This window comes from Psammomys obesus, unplaced genomic scaffold (assembly GCF_907164565.1).
Source record: "Psammomys obesus unplaced genomic scaffold, mPsaObe1.curated_primary_1811, whole genome shotgun sequence".
NCBI lineage: Eukaryota > Metazoa > Chordata > Mammalia > Rodentia > Muridae > Psammomys > Psammomys obesus.
In genome coordinates, this window is record NW_026594216.1 from 1,469,220 (window position 1) to 1,485,788 (window position 16,569).

The following is a 16,569-nucleotide window of genomic DNA, read 5'->3' on the forward strand; positions in this document are numbered from 1 at the left end:
GTGTGTGTGTGTGTGTGTGTGTGTGTGTGTGTGTGTGTGTGTGTGTGCATATGTATTGTATATGGGTGCATGCGTGAGTCTGAGAACAACTTGTGGAGTTGGTTCTTTCTGTCCACCACATGGTTCTCCAGGACCAATCTCAAGCCATCAATCTTGGCAGCAAGTAAGACTACCTGCTGAGCCATCTTGCTGGTCCTTACATGTGGTCTTCAGGAGCAAATGTTAAAAATACCATGTCACCCAGATCCACCGCCTTCTAGAGAGAACCCATAGCCCTTCTCAGGGCATTTGATTCCCTCCATGTCCACATCAATGCTGGCCTTCAATTCTTCCCTCTGCTGAAACCCTTCCATGTCTTCAATGTACAGCAGCCTTCTGGGTCCACCTTTTCACCTGACCTCAGTAACACCTTCTGTAATTCTTCGAGCGAGCACTAACGGCCCGTCCTGCTTCCCTTCTCCGCATACTCCATAAGACTACCTTGTCTCCCTGGGACAGTCAGCTGTTCATATGTCCCAGTTCCTTTTCCAAACACGACATTCCTTGAATGCAGGAGTCAAGCTGTCAGCCTTCTGCCCCCCACCCTTCACTGTTCCTTGTGCAGCCATTGCCTGTCACACACGGGTTCACTCTACAAATCCCCATGGATTTTCTGGAGTCCTTGCTTTCCCACCCTCCGAGAACAACCTTCTTTCCATGTTGAAATGTCAACTGCTGCCGTTAAAACAAGGAGGCAGGGTGAAGAAGAGCAGAGTGGACCAGGGGGACACGGAGCCCCACCAGAAGCTTGTAGGTCCCTGCCAGGGTGCTAATCAAATGCAGCTCTCTGAGCATCTGTGGAGGACCCAGAACTTAGAAGCCAGCTTTCTCTTCCTCGTTCATCTGTAAAATAGAGAACATCACTTACCTACCAACTACATCTGGCTGCCACATGGGTGGAAGGAAGAAGAGGGCAGAGACTCCTTGATGAGTCAAATACAGGGAATGGTGACTTTCCTGATCATTCTATTTCACAGCCTTGTTGAGTTTATGTTTTGGACTTCTAGTTGGTAAGACCAACCTCTGACGTTTTTCTATGAATACATGCTCAATAAATATATGAAAAAATTGAACCTGTATTTCGGATTCCCCTCAGAGTTTTTCCCAGTCTGAGTTCAGTTTTATAGCTTGAATATGTGTTATTTCTGATGTAATCTTTTCCAAAAACATGTCATGCCCCAAGGATGTCCTCAGGTGGAAGTTTAAAAACCAAGGTGCACCAAGATGGGATTCGTCCTCATCTCAGAAATAAGTGTGGATGGTCCCTGTGTGGCACAGCGTATGCCAGGAGGCTCAGGGAGGGGTGGGCCCCATCAACAAATGAGGCCAAGGAGTCCATTGTACCTTCCGCAGTGGCCCCCACCTTCCTGTCATATTTGCTGAATGGCTAAAATTTTGTTTTCTTAGTCAAGAAGGAAAAGCAGCAGGGAAAGGGGCAGATGGTCCACGGAGAGAGAAACTGGCACCGGAGGATGTGGGTGTGGCCAGCGTAAACAAGATGGTTTGGTTCCTTTCTGCCATTTCATATGAGGGGGAAACGCATGCTCAGTACGTAAGATGGGTGGCACGGTGCCCCACCCAGACGAGCTCACCCTGACAGCCTTAGGTTCTGAGCTGTCTTCTGGGGGACTTCTGTAGAGATAGCAGGGTGTGGCAATAACAAGGGCAGCTGCATCACACAGGTCACACTGCTTCAGTTCCCATCTCTGTGGAAGCCACAGTGCTAAGCACCACTCAGCCATTGTCTGCCTAACCCCTCCATAATTGTAACTGGAGAATTACCACTGACATCCACATCTTGCAAATGAAGAAGTGCAGGCTGGAAGGGACTGCCTATGTTTCACTGAGTTCAAGATCCTTAGATCTTGGGCCAATGGAACTAGGTCACCCCTGCCACAGACCAGCTGCCATTTTGAAATGGACATTGATTGTTTGCGTCCTGCTTCTAAGACGTATCAGTGAGCATAAACATGTATTTTGGAACTGAAGGAAGAAGGCAACTAGTGCATCATCGAAAAAGTAGAGGCCCCTGGATCTATCTGCCCTGTCATGGTCTGACTTCAGGGCCTGACCCCCAGCTTGGCTGCAATCATAGGAGAACATGGGGGTTAGAAGCAAGAAAACCTAACCATATGTCCTGCTCTGCCACTTACCAGCAGTGACTCTCTGGACAAGTAGGTAGCCTTTTTTGATTCCAGCTTCTGGACCTGAAAAGATGAGGGTGAAAACCCCTAATTCATGTATATAAAAGCATAAGGACTGTGGTCAACAGAGCCCCTCCACTCCCCATAAGCCCATACTGGCTGGCTCCTTCAGTTGAGAAAAGGCAGGAATTTGGCTTAACTAGGTACATTCACCTGTGGTCCTATGATGCCTTGAAATAGATGCAGAACAGGAACATAGGAACCCACTGATGTGGTCACTACTGAAATGACTTTCCACTGCCCTCTTGGGCTAGAAGAATGGACTCCAGATTCCTATAAATTAGAGGCGCTACTAAAAGTACATTTTTAGATTTGTTTGTTTGTTTGTTTCTCTCCTTTCTCTTTCCTTCATTTCTTTTAGTTCTTTCAATAGATATACACTATGTGTCAGGCCCAGTTCTGGGACAACAGAGAACAGAGGAAACTATGTCTCTTCCCTGTAGGATTTATAGTCTCATGATGGGAAACTAATACATATATGATATATAATATAAAGTATGCAGGAAAGGAGTTGGGGCAAGGATGTTATGGGGTATGGTGCATTAAGAAGGCATTCTCTGATAGGGTAACAGAAGGGCCTAAATGGAGAAAGAGAGTGAGCCATTCAGATATCCTGGGAAGGCATTCAAGATAGAGGAACCAAAAAACACAAGGGTCAGAGACAGGGCCAGGATACTTGGCAAATGTAAGCAACAGAAAGGTTTATGACCAGAGAACCTGAGTAAGGGATGTTAGGAGGGACTGAGGAGGGAAGGCAGGCGATGTCCAGAGCAGGCATGGCCTACAGCTATGAAAAACAGTTTGGATTTTCTTTCAGGCTAGCAGAAAGATCTCAGAGATTTTTGAGCTGAGATAGAATCGGACACAATTGTTTTTAAAGATCAAAAGCTGTCTGTAATTCAACAACCAGAGAAACTGCGAAAGATGGTGTCGGCCTGGATCGGGCTGCTGCATGAGGTATAAGTTTTCAAGAAAAGTAAACAGGGAGCCAGGTTGCTGAAGGACACTCCAGAGCCCAGACAGAAGGTCTATGTGTATACCAGTTTAAAGAGGAAAAAAAAAGGTTAAAATTAGATTATGAAAACTAAAGTGAATGACTGAAGGCCTTACTCTCTTCTTTCCCTACCTACAGGGACTCATGATGGTGGCAGATGGGTCTCCTAGCATCTGCTCCAATCTTCTGGCCTGGATTTTCTTAAACTCATTATTTTCTCTTGTTTCAAAGAGACACAGAGGGATCAGGGTGTCCAATTACCTGTGTTACCCAGCAGAGTTCTGAAGAGCACTTGAAGGAATAGTAATCAGAAACCCTTAATTACAGTCCCCACACGGCGTCTCCTTCCTGAGACCAAGGAGGATTGGATCTCTTTCCTCACCAGCCCTCTGCGCAGCTTGGTGGACGGCTGGGCAAGAAAGTATTCCTTACTGGGAACAAGTTACAACAGCGACCTACTATGTTCACAATGACTTACAGAAAGTGCAATCATTATTTGATAGATGAAGATTCCTAGGTTAAGAAACTCTCACCATCATGCACAAGGCTACCCAGCCACTAACTGCAAGAGCTGCATTTTAAATTGTGATCTACCAAGCTCTTGTAGTGCAGATTATTTCTCATGAGCCAGTATTGTCCAACAGTTTACAAGTTATGGTACATAAAAAAAAATTAATACTGGTCTGGAACATTATGGTAAGTGAAGGAGGCTTCACAACCCTGGACCACCCCAAAGTTATTCCAAGAGATTTGGGCATCATCATTTCTGGATCATCTATACACCCTCAGGAACCTACTGGGAAGCCCTGCTGCCTCGCAAAATGTTGCACCCAAATCCTTCTCCACAGGCTCAGTATACAAACTTCATGGACCATGGCATCTCCCTGAGGTCAAGAGCTTCCTTGATCCCTTGAGTTCTTCTCCAAAACTAAGAGAATACTGTGCTTGGGGCCCTGGTCAAGCAGATTCTTCCTAGCTGTTATAAGCAGTTGGCTTTTGGGTGTGGCAGAACCGTGGACAGCGCCCACCAGCCATTCTGCCCAGCAGAAAAACATGAGCTCTCCTTCCCTTAGATCCCACAAGAAGAGAGGGTCTAAGTCCATACTGACTTCTCACCTGGCAGCACCTGCTGGGCCCACCGGATGAGGTGACATTCCCATCTTTTGTGAGCAGCTCTTCTACTCTGCTTACAGCGCCTGTGGGTCCTTAAACCACACAGGTCTGCAAGTCCTATACAGAGAAAAATATAATCAACAGAATCTGGGGAGAATGGACCGAGTACTTCTGTTTGCAAACAAAGGAATGGGTGACAAATTAGTAAGTAGTACATAAGAAATTCTAGTTAAACCAGGAGGTATACATGATGGGGTGGGGTTAGGCCACTTGCTATCTTCAGATGAACTATAGGATGAGCTCTAGAACACTGTGCCAAGGCTGAGGTCTGGGGTACCCCTGGCCCTTAGTATGCCTCAAGAACTACAGAAGAAACAAGTCTTTACACCTCAATTCCAAACTGTAGACTGAGGCAGCCTAAGACTTACAGGACCCGGAAATATTCTCTAACAAAACATACCTGGTTCTGAGATAAGAATACTTTAGTGACTCAGTAATAATTCTGAGCTTTTCATACTTCCTTTCTCACATATGAGCTGTCTGTGCACAGTGAATATCTAATTATGTGTTTTTAAATAACTGGATTTGCACATTGATGGATGTCTTAATACATGTATTTTTAATTACTCATGGAAAGAAGGAGAGAAAAAAGAATTACCAGTAGATTGCATCTTCACAAAATGGCTGCCCCTGAAGCAAAGGCTTCTGGGTAACTTCTGTCTGCTTGGGCAGGGAACCATTAATACTTACATTTCACTTATCTAGCCTTGCTTACAGAAACTTCTCCTTTGAGGTCTCTGGTGGTTTGGGGATGGGAAGCCAGCTAGGACAGTATGAGCCTGTTCCTCTGGAAATGGCAATTTCTCAGAGAGAGAGAGAAGAGACAGATAGGGAGGAGGAACCAGGTGCCTATTTTCCTAGAGCAGTCAAGGACGCAAGTAGTAGAGGCCTCAGAAGAGGCGAGTCTCCATGGGTAGAAAGCCAGCAGTACCCCCCTCACCAGCCCCTGACAACAGCTGCAGTAAATAAGCTTGTTGTGCCAGTAGTTTGGCTCTGGGGTCTGGGCCTCATCAGAGACTGCAAATCCTTGGCACGTACTGTCCATCAGGGAAACCCGACACACCAGAGCTCCCATCAGCTCCTGCTGTCCTTGACTCTGCAGACACAGAGATTCTCGGGGCAGCATCCAACCTGCTCGGCTTCATACATCCAGGCTCCACGCACCAGCCCTGAGTGGACAAACTTTAGGGGAGTGAAATATGGAGCAGTAAAGTCAGGAAGAGAAAGAAAGGAGCAGAGCACCAAGATAGAGCCTGGGGTCTTTTTCTGGATTCTAACTCGTCTGGAACCAAATGTCAGATTCCTTAAACCTTGGCAGTATGGGTCTGGTCATTTTCTATCAGTTTCCCACTTGTAGAGATTTAATTCTCTTTTTCCCAGGGCGCTAGTTTGAGGAGCAGAGCCCACAGATTTTAATAAACCTTCATTTTGATGAATGCCTCCACTGTCAGCCACATTTATTAAGAACTTGTTATTGGAAGCACACCACACACTGGTTAAGAACACAAAATTTGAAGTCTGACAGAAGCAAGCACCGAGTCTCAGGTTGTCACTCACTAATCTGAGTGACCTTGAGCAAATTAGTTAACCTCTCTGAACCTCAAAATCCACATCTGTGAACTAACAGATCGCAATATCTATCTCCTGGGATCGCCGGGGATGATTGAATAGGACGGCCTGCAAAGAGAGCACTTAGCACAGCACAGAGGCCTCAATAAAAAACGGGGTATTTTCTGTGCGTGCCAGCCGCAACATGGAGCGCTGCAGTCCAGAACTTTGCTTTTCCCTGCTAAAGAGCATGTGAGTGCTACAGTACATGTGCAAGCCTGGCTTGAGGGAGACAGAGGGGTCCGGAGTTCAAGGTCACTGGCAGCTCCATGGTGAGTGGAGGGCCAGCCTGGGCCACCTGAGACACTATCTGAGAAAAAGAGGGGTAGAAGAGCAGAAGGGAAGGGAGGGGAGGGGAGGTACAGAAGGGGCATGGAAGACAGGAGGCATTTGCCTCACAACACTGTCTCCCTTATGTCTGGGACAATACACCAGCAATTCAGGATTGTGCTTCCTATCTCTGGCAGCCTAGGATGCTGATCAGAAGAGGCTGGCATAGGTTCTGAGATGCAAAGGTTTTTGGGTATTTTTGTTTTGTTTTGTTTTGTTTTCCCCACCCTGGTTCTCAGCTATTTGGCCATCAGGATTTCCTGCAGCATAGCCTGGAAGCCAGTGATGAGTTAGACTTTGTCTGCGGAGAGGGGTGGAGGGTTAGGGCCTCCAATCAACCTTCTTTTTAAAACTCTTCTGCTGCTTATCTGAGCGGTTTTAAAGGGAGTAATGATGAATGGTCCTACTGCAGGAGAGTTTGAGGGGAGGGAAGAGCACCAGGAAGGAGGCTGCTGCCCTGGAATCCTCTCATGTCAGTTTCTATCAGCCTTGGAATATGGTTCCAGACAAAATAGGGAAGGCACTGACTTCAGAGTGAACATACAATGAAAACACTCACTTCCAGTAGCCAACTGGGGTCCCATGGGTACACCTGGACCTTTACTTGCTACTTTGGGGGTAGGAAGATATGTTTTTCACTCTTGATGTGAATGCATCTGAGGTCCGCCCTAGGTCAGGACACTTTCTAAAGGGAAAGAGCAAGAAGTTCAGAGTCCCCCTAAGAAAGTGGAAGACACATGCTTCTCTTTCCTCGCTAGGAAAAGGCAGCACCAGTTCTGCTGAGCATTTCTTCTGAAGCTTCCAGCTCTGTTATAGATAGGGCATGCAGGTAGGGAGACGGCAAGACCCACTCAAGGAGAAAGAACCTCTGGAATCTACTCAGCTGGGCCTGTGCCCCAGCTTGGGAACAGGCCGCTGCCACAAAGAATGCCAGTGAGGCCAGGCTTCTCCGTTGGAGCTTTTGTAGGTGGTCATACTACTTACCTCATACTAGCCTCGTTCCTGTTGCAGCTCCCCATGCAGAGGAGACTTGAAAGTTGGAATTGGGTCCATTTAAAGCTGAGTTGTGGGTTCAGCTATGCAGGATCTGGCTACTGTCACACACACACACACACACACACACACACACACACACACACACACACACACCATCATGCTCAGGAGCACAGCAGAGAGAGGGGGAAAATCTTCTCTGGCTGTGATCCATAAGGGAAGAGGTGGGAACCCAACATCTGGATGGCCCCTGCTCTGTCTAGCACTGGTCACAAAGTAACAAAAATGGTACCAACAGCATCCTCCTGAACAAGCTTGGAAACAGATGTTCCACGATGCCTTGACTTGCCCAAGGTCACAGTGCTGGCAGGTGATGGAGCACTAGGCCAGACTGTGACCACCAGAACAGGACCTCCTCTGCAGCCCGGTCCTGCTAGCTTACAATCTCCACGGGGACAGAGTTCAACAGGCCCTTGTTAACAGAAAGCAAGCTGAGATTACTCTGAAGGCTTGCCCACCCCTACACCGCTTGGAGCCCGGGCTATTCCAGCTCACGAGCCCTGCTAAAGAACTCCAAGGAACTCACAAATAGCTGACACACGACTCCGTGTGACGCAGGCTAAGCAGACTGCAATCAGAGCTGGTGGGCACGACTCACCTCCTGCACTGAGTCACTGTAGCCAAGCTGCAGAAATTCTCTATTCAACTCAACCACCTACCGAGCCACGGCTGCTCTATTAGAGAAAAGGGACCGCAGGAGCTACAACCTCTGATGGCCTTGCCCATAGCCAAGGGCAACCAGGTGTGACCTGAAAGTCCTTCTCTCCCAGGAGATGGACCTACTTTACCGGCCATGGTATAATGTGAGAACTCTGGAAGGCACAAAGTGCTTAAGCGCCACCCAGTATGAAGCCCACCAAAGCTTGACAGATAATAAAGTTTTGTGCAATTTTTTATAGAGCCGGCCCAGGATTTTCTCAATTCCCGGAAGTTCCTGCTAACAGGAGCAATGGCAATCTTTCTTCCTCATCCCGACCCAGTGTGCCTCTTGTTCACAGCTGGACTGCCTTCCAAAGTAGCTCTACTTAGACATTTCCTAATCCACATGGCCCATTAAACTATTTCTAAAGAGGGAGAGAGGAAGGATGGGAGAGAAGGAGAGAAGGGAGGCAGAAGAGACGGAGGGAGGGGGAGAAGGTGAACAGAGGGAGGGAGAAAGGGAGGGAGGGAAATTTTCAAAGAATAAAAGCCCAGTTGACAGCAACTGGGTCCTGAGTAGCCTCATAACTTCTGAACTCATAGCCCTGACAGAGCTCGTTGGGCTTCAGAAAGAATTGAAGCATCAGGCTCCCTTCCAAGGCAGCCGCGCCCCTGGGGGCGAACTGCGAACATCCCTCTGAGCACTGTCTGCACAGGTATAAATGTGGCGAAGGCCTCTCTCCAGACAGCGGGCCCCTCTAGACTGTGGCCCCCAGTGCACGTCTCCTATCTCAGCCTTCCGGTCCCCAGACGTGCTTCCCTCGAGGGAGGAAGGGCTCTTCCACTCTAGCTCCAAATTCACTGAGCAGCAGCCCCAGGGCGGAGAATTCAGTATTCATCTCGGGCGCGGACGTTCTGCTTCTCCAGCCAATGTTACCGTCAAGGTCACGGGCCGAGGCCGAGTGACTGAGGCTGGGGTCGCCAGCCGCGCCGGAGCCTCCCCGTGGAGCTGCGCCCTGGGGGCGCTCCAAGCAAAGGAACCCACCGAGCTGGCCTCCCTGGTCCTCCGCCGGCGCTCGCCTCTGCAGCTGTCCTGTTACCTCGGGAGTTCTGGGGCATCCTGAGCTCCAGAAGCCCAAGCTCAAGTCCAACCTGTGCAGGAGCTGCCTAGCACCCTTGATGCGCCAGATCGTCGCCGACCGGGGGCTCCGTCGCCAGGCAACGGTGGCTGGAGCGCCGGGAGGAGCCTCCGGCTCTTGCGCAGGGTCGTGCGGACCCGGAGGAGCGCCGCCTTGCCCGGTGGCCCTCCGGCCTTCCAGGCTGGGGCGGGGCCGCAGCGAGCAAAGTTGCGGAGGCTAGCCCGGAGACGCTAGACGGGGAGCGGACGGCGACTCACCTGTGCCGCGTGAGCCGTCGCGTGGACCCTGCCCCTGGATTCCCGCGGAGTGGCCGTGGTCCCCCGACGGGTCGCGGGTGTACCGTCCTTCCCGAGGGCAAGTGGAGGCAGGCGGCGACAGGCCCCTGCCGGGGCTGGGGGGGGGTGGGGACCCGGAGCTGAGCGCGCCGGTGCACGCGACCCAGGCCGGCTCCTCGCTCCCTCCCTCGCCTCCAGTCCCGAGCCTGCTCCCTCCCTTCGCCCGCTCCGGGGCTCTGGGGAGCCGCCCCGGGGCCCAGGTCTCGCCGCGGAGGGAGCGCGTGGTGCGAAGGCCCCGGCCGAGTGCCGCCCTCCCCGCGCCCTGTCCGCGTCGGCTCTGCGGAGCGGAACGGAGCTGGGCGGAGCGCGGCGCGCACCGTTCCCTCGCTTTCCGAAAGGCCACCCTGGCGGCGGGGCGCCGTGACGCAGGCTTGACTCACGCGCGGGCCCGCGTCAATGCCAGGTTTCCTGGCTGCGTGCGAGGCTCTGATGGCCGACACAGGCGGAGGGGTGGGCAGGGAGCAGAGGAGGGGTTGCGGAGCGCGGCCTCTTGAGACCTGAAGACTCTCATTAGGGCATTTGCTCCCCGGAAAATGGGCCCCCACGGCCAAAGGCCTTCTGAGCCCTGGACCTTATCTGTGTTTATAGACTCCACCTCCGTTTGACCCTCTTTGAGGAATCTAATCCCACTTGGTGGTTATTCTTTCCATCCCCCTGTGGATGCTTCCTCTGTTCCTACCTTTGGGCTACCCTTCCCCTCTGTCACTCTTCCATCCTACCAGCCTGAACACCTCGGTTTCCCAGAACCTCGACAAATGAGTAAAGTGGGGGCAATGAGAGAGAGGGAAATTATGACTGGGTATCAAAAAGGTGTTGAAGGATGCTGGCCCCAAAGGAGATTATAGATGATATAGATATAGATCGGGAAAAGGCAGCCATTGTGGAGGGGACAGTGTGCCCAGAGCAAACGCAAAAGAGTATGTGCAAACAAGTGGTTGCCTGAGCTGGAGCAGGGCTAGGGGATGATGAGGGGTGAAGTTAGACGTGGTGATAGGACCTGCCTGGCTGGAAGTTCTGTTTGGGAAAATCTGAAATGATTGTCTCTGTTCTAGGGGACCTTTGGTATATCACAGGCAGGTACCTGTTTGGGAGGGATGGAGGAGGTGAGATGGTCTTAACTAACCTGGAGAAAATTGATGAAGACTAGAAGGGAGAACTCTGAGGAGTCGGAGATGTTGTGCTTACAGTATCACTGCCCAACTAGCTGGATACTGACACAAAACCCCAGATCCAGAGACAAAGGATTTGTGTTACATGTGTCACAGCACATGGCACATGCTTCATATCCAGATCGGTTTCTCTCAAGCCTCAAGTCCTAAGGGAGGAGCCTCCAGTTTAGGAAAGCCTAACGTTTTATAATGGACTCCAAGAAAACCTGCTGGTGATTTGCCCCAATGGACAGCAAACAAAAGAGCCCTCCGGAGCAGTTCACTGTGCAAAGATCCACCAGTTCACTAGGCAAAGATCTACCGAACCAGATTGGAACAAAAAGCCATCAGTTCCTTGGCCCACGAGACATCCGGAAATGCGAGACGCCCACCGAGAATGATCATTCAGCCAGCCTATTGTTTGCTGGGCAGTGTTGCAGACCTGAGGACAGAACAGACAAGACCCGTCATGATCCCTGCCCTTGTGTTCCGGCGGACCTAACCAGGAAATCGGCAGGATGGAGGTACGTGGAAGGAAGAAGCAAGTGATGTAAGAGACGTGACAGAGTGAACAAATGCAGTGACGTGTGAGGGGGCAAGAGGAAGGAAAACATCAGATAAAGGTGGCCTAAGGAAAGGGGTCTTTAGAGTTGGTGTAGTGACAGGAAAGAACTTTTGCATCTGATGAACCTAAGGTTTTTATCTAGGTCGTTGTTACATACCTCAAGTAAGATCTACAACCTATTGAGCCTCAGTTTCCACATCTATAAAATGGCGCATACTGTAAGAAAATATATACCCTATGCAGTGGTTGTGATGATCACATGATATGATTATTTTAAGTTATCTGATATCACATGCACTTGATAAATACTGTTATTAGGTGATCGTTATTGTCACTAAAACAAAACAAAAACTAGAAAGAGATTTGGGAAAGAAGGTAAAGACATTCTAGCTGTGAGGCATGCTGAGAACCACATGTCTATTGGGCATGAAGGCCCTTGTATCATCATGTCCGCTTGGTGACAGACCTAATGTTGAGCAAACACAATACCTGGTTTCTTCACGCAAAGTTCTCTGGAAAGAAAAAAAAAATCACAGTATGAACCCATCTCTCTCTGCCTTCATGCTCACCAGCCTTGAATGGGCTTGTTGCATCCCAATGGCCCCATGTAGCTTTATGATCCATCGATTCATCTCTCTAGCCAAGACTATCCCCAACTTTCTATCAACCACTTTTCTTACCTGTCCATATCCTCCCTTGTCTTTCAGAAACTGCTTCTGTCCTCAGAAGCTCTTCCAGTTGAGCAGTTGTGACAGCCCCTCCTGCACCTACCTGCCTGAGAAGCTGCACTCTTTCCCTCCCTCCAATCCCCGTGAGAGCAGGGGAACCTCCCCTGCTGTTAGAATCCAAGCCCTGCTTAACCCCAAGCCTACATCTTCTTGACCGTCTCAGTCAACATTAGCCATCCTAGAGTCTCCTGGCTCATCAACCTCTCCCTTGCCACTGGGTCTTTCCCCACATCTTTGAAGCATGTTCAAATATCTCCTTTAAAAGTCGCCCCAACTTTCTCCTTCCAAATTTTCTGTCCTCCATTTCATCCTTTTCCCCTCACTCTTTAGTCAACTCTGCTCTAGCATGATGTCAAGATGGTCTCCTCAATGACCTCTGATTTCACTAAATCTGTAGGACATTTTCCTTGTTTATTGACCTTTCTATAGTGCTTTCTTAGATTCCTCTCCTTCTTTAAGTCCCTACTCTCATTTACCGCTACCCTCTGGTCACCTCTTGTAGTTCTCCTGCTGACCTTTATATACTGGACTTCTCGGAGTCCTGTCCCTTTGTCACTCTTGATTGTTTCCTAAACCATCTTCTCTGTTGCTGATATATTCATTCTGGAGTCTCCTGAGCTTTGCACACTCAATTCCTTGTTCCGCCTTTCCAGACATGTCTCTCAAAATCATTTCCTTATTCAGAGACCCCTCTCCTGCAAAACAGCCAACATTTTGCTTTCTGTCCCACCTCCAAGTCTCCCATCCAGAAATCCAGTCGTCATCTTGCAAGCCCCGTCCTCCTCATCCCTTCATGATATCCATCATTAAATCCTGGAGGTCTTAGCTTCTAACTGCCGTTATAGCCTGGCCACTTCTCTTTAATTCTTCTGTCATAATCTTAGTCTAAACTGTAGCCATCACCCACCTGGACACTCATAATCTCCTAACTCAAATTCCAGATTCACCTCTTTTCTCCACAGAAGTGGAATCTTTTAGAAGTGAAAATGTGACGGTGCCCTTCTCACGTCCACAGAGCCTCAAAGCCTTTTCTTGTCTCCAGTCTCATCCATCACTCCTCCCTCCCTGACTTTCCTGCAGCCCACTTGTTCCACCAGCCTTCTCTCTGCTCTTCCCACTCTTCCTACGCTTTCCTGGCTCAAGCTTCAGGCCCATCTGCCCCCTCTGCCAGGAATCAGCCAAGGCCCCTCCTCCTCTTCCCTTGCTTCCTGTCCACTCAGCCAGCAGAATCCTCCATAGCTTTCTGACTGTGGAGAAGAATGACGCCAGCCTCTCAAATGGATATCTTCCCCACTGCAGCCTTTCTTTCTCTGTGACTGGGTTTTAAAGATGGACTGGCTACTTGATTTGGTCTCCTTGCCTGATGCGGAAGCTCTACAAAGGCAGAGATCATGTCTATCCTCAGCACATGGATGGGCCCTCTACACATATTTACTGAGAGAATAGAAAGGAGTAGTTAGAAATATGAGTATGGATACCACAAAAGCAGGCTGGAGACAAATTTGCAAGTCCTAACCAGAGAGGGTGTGGGCAAGACCATCCAGAGGAAGGGTAGAGATGGTCTGGAGAGAGTCTCAGAGGGAGGACCGAATTCTGAGGCAGGAGTGAGGACGGTCAGAAAAGAAGACAGGGAGGCAAGAGTTGGGAGGACAGTGAGTGTTGCAGAAGTTTCTGTAAGGAAAGCCAACCCACAGCATCAGAACTGCAGTGAGTCGTAGATGACGCTGGAAAGGTGTCCCTGGTGGGAGGGACCATGGCATGGCAGGAAGCCACAGTGCATGTGCTGAGGTGGAAATGGGACATAGACTTGTACCAAGTAGTCTTCTCCAGCACTTCAGCTCCCAATGACCATCTCTCCTCTGACGGTCCTGAATAAACATTCTTCCTTTTACATATACACGGTGTAGTATGAAAACTACACGGTGTGACGCTATGAAGATGGTGTGGCTGGTGTCTTCACCTTACTAAGAGGGAAGCCAAGGCTTAGTGTGGTTACTCAGTCTGCCCAAGTCATACAGAGAGCTCATCCCCTGTTTAAAGCCTTTGTTCTCATTCTTAGCATTTAGAGGTGTGTGCTGTGGGGATCCTTTCATATACGTAACTTCTGAGTTTGTTGAACACACTGATACTAAGACACTGACATCTCCCTTGTTCTGAGTGACACAGTTGTTGGTATTTCCCTAACGCAGGTGTTCTAAAATATGGTTCCCAAATCCTTTGAGAATCCTTTTTATTTTTTTCAGGAGGTTAAGTCTTTATCTCCTGCCTTTAATTCTGAGCTTTGTGGCTGCTTAAACAAGAGAAGTGCCTGTTTCTAGATACGGACTATAAGGAATCAGTAGTGCCATTATCTTTACCCAGGAATCTTGCTCTAGAACAAACTACTGTCCTATAAGAAAGCCCATGCCAACAGGCCTACTCACTGAGAAGCTGAACTGCCAGATTCCAGCCCTCGATGGGCTCTTGAGCTAAACCTATCCACAGCCTACGAGCAAGAGAGCAGGTGACTCCAGCAAGATCCTGCTAACAGTTCTGCATAGACAACTGCCCAGAGAAGCTGTTCCCAGATACCTGGTCTAGAGAACTCATGAGACAGAAAAAATAAAAACAAACAAAAAAGATTCTTTAAGCCATGGCACTTATTCATTCATTAAATTATTTATTTATTTGTTACCTAATTTTATCTGTATGTTTTGTCTGCATGTATGTCTGTGCACCACATGGAACTGGAATTAGAGACAGTTGGTGAGCTGCCATTTGGCTGCTGGGAATCAAACCCAGAGCCTCTGGACAGGCAGCCAGTGCTCTCAAACACCGAAGAATCTCTCTAGCCCCTATGCCATTAAATATAGGGGAAATTTCTTATGCAACAATGAAAAGACAGAAGAGCCATATAATCATCAATATCTATGAATGAAAGTAGCTAGATGTTCGGTGGCCACTCACCATCTACCTGCTACTCTCATTTTTGAGAACTCCTTCACCCTTGACTTAGTAAATTGTGCCTCTTCCAACAGTCGCCATGGGACCCCATGCCTTCAGACTGTGTTTAGTTGGTGAAGATACAAATTCCACCCAATTAGTGTTTAAGATCTAAAACACAGCTGATAAGGAAGTCTCTCTCCACCGATGTTATAGTTTCATTGAAGCTGTAAAATAAATGCTGTGCTTCTGAGCTGGAAAGCTGATTATCCTGCTGTGGCTTCAGAAGATAGAGCCAATCTTTGTGGCTATGTGACATTCCACCTGACACAAAAAGCAAAAGGTCATGTAATTCCCCGGAGATATAGAAACAAAAGACTTGGAACATGAGCTCCATGTAGCCCTCAGGCTAATTCACACTTGGGGTACCTTGGTCTCCTTAATTCCCTGTCTTCACCCATCCATAGCCACTCTTCCTCATGACCTGCAACAATGCCTAATGACCTTGCATTCACCCTCTCATAAATGAATCAACTGGAATCTAGAGAAGAGATGAGGCAAGTTTTTCAGCCTGGGAAGGAAAATGAAGACTCATCAGGTTCCAGTTCTCAGAGGTCAGAGATTTTGGGGCTGAATCAGCACATAGTACATACTGGGGAAAAATGGCCCCTTAGCAAGGGACAGTGAAACAGACAACTCAGGAGGCTGAAGCAGGAAGATTACTTAAACCCAGAAGACAGGAAGCATCAGGGAAAACACAGAGAGATCTTGAGACCCTATTTCAAGAAGAAACAAATAAAAATAAATAAACAAACAAACAAATAGATAAACATCAAGTTGGCTTTTGGAGTCAGAGCACAAGTGTTTATGTGATCACCTCATTTTCACTACTTGAGTGTCTTTGCTCATGAAATGGTGATCACAGTGCTACCCCCCCCCCTCATAGCTAGCTGAGATGCTGGTGAGATTTCCCCCCAAGCAATACATTTCTAACAGCAGTGGATGCAGAGTGAGGCTTCCATACATGTGAGAGGCTGCAGCTACAGTGCCAATGATAAGATGGAAATGGGGATGAGGATACAGTGAGGACATGGTAGGGTCTAGAAATGAGGGTGCCCTTTGGCCTCTGACCCAGTGCAGATGGAATAGAACTCTGACTGGGGAGAGAGCTTGGCCATATACACTAGAGTGTTCTGAAGGTCACCTGTCTATAGCAGAAAGGGACTTCACAGGCGGAGGCAGCAGAGAGTGGTGGCTGCCTCTCCTCACATGGCCACCCTGTGACCAACCTTGGGAATGGCAGTTCTTCCTATGACTCAACACCCCCCTTCTCCTGTTGTCACACAGTGCTCTGGGTTTCAAACACAAATGAGTTGCATATGAAAGAAATCTCTCTGTCACTGTGCTCAGTTGCTGCTGTATCTCAAAGAAATGGCTTATACCATCAGTCAAGAGCAATTTGACTGTTAGGGTGCACCCAGCCTCCCTCTGCATAGGCCAGGACGTAGTATAGGTCCCAAAGCACGCTGAGTGGTGAGAAGACAATGCTGAATGTCACCTAGATACAGGAAAGGCAATGCTTCCAAATGCAGGCAATAGGGTATTTGTCAGCACCAGGAGGTCAGGGGCTTGGGTGTCCCATTCAAGTCTTGTTCTGAGTACTGTTTTTCAGAAGGACATCAACCTGATTCA

At 48.8% G+C, this 16,569-nt stretch overlaps 1 protein-coding gene across 3 annotated transcripts in view; it reads right to left on the bottom strand.

The window, feature by feature from the left end:
* Slc6a17 (solute carrier family 6 member 17) overlaps positions 1-9,824 on the bottom strand; it is a 46,597-nt gene extending 36,773 nt beyond the window's left edge. Inside the window, exon 1 of one of the 3 annotated variants that reach the window (XM_055618107.1) lies at positions 9,437-9,824. The gene's annotated coding sequence lies outside the window, so the exon portion shown is untranslated. Of the gene's footprint in view, positions 1-2,192; positions 2,209-4,353; positions 4,401-9,436 lie in introns of those variants that run through there. The other 2 variants (XM_055618108.1, XM_055618109.1) reach the window with 2 other exon arrangements.
* Positions 9,825-16,569: the final 6,745 nt, after the last annotated feature.